This window comes from Eschrichtius robustus, chromosome 20, assembly GCF_028021215.1.
Source record: "Eschrichtius robustus isolate mEscRob2 chromosome 20, mEscRob2.pri, whole genome shotgun sequence".
NCBI classification, from domain to species: domain Eukaryota; kingdom Metazoa; phylum Chordata; class Mammalia; order Artiodactyla; family Eschrichtiidae; genus Eschrichtius; species Eschrichtius robustus.
The window spans coordinates 5,627,832-5,628,072 of record NC_090843.1 but is presented as its reverse complement, the minus strand read 5'-3'; the positions used below and the strand labels follow the sequence as shown (position 1 = coordinate 5,628,072).

Sequence of the window (241 nt, the reverse complement as noted above, 5' to 3'; positions counted from 1 at the left end):
ACGCTACCGCCCGGCGGCCATCTTGGTTGGGGGCGGAAGCGCTTCCGGCCCGCTGAGGGCCATGCTTGTTCGGGGCGCATCGGGGCGGCCGAGGGGCGGGACCGCCGCTGGGCGGCACTTTTTTAAAGGGAAACTGTGTGGTTGTTGGATCGCTAAGGCTGGCGGTTCCTCTGCGGGTCCAGCCTCTAGCGGACCTGAAGACCCTCCCAGCGCGGGTGGAGCCTTTCCAAGTCGGAGGTAA

At 66.8% G+C, this 241-nt stretch overlaps 1 protein-coding gene across 2 annotated transcripts in view; it reads left to right on the top strand.

Annotated features, from left to right (window-relative positions):
• SLC39A11 (solute carrier family 39 member 11) overlaps positions 1-241 on the top strand; it is a 422,853-nt gene that overhangs the window by 526 nt on the left and 422,086 nt on the right. The window contains exon 1 of one of the 2 annotated variants that reach the window (XM_068531047.1): positions 154-237. The exons of the other annotated variant lie outside the window; for it this stretch is intronic. The gene's annotated coding sequence lies outside the window, so the exon portion shown is untranslated. Of the gene's footprint in view, positions 1-153; positions 238-241 lie in introns of those variants that run through there. 2 annotated transcript variants of the gene reach the window in all.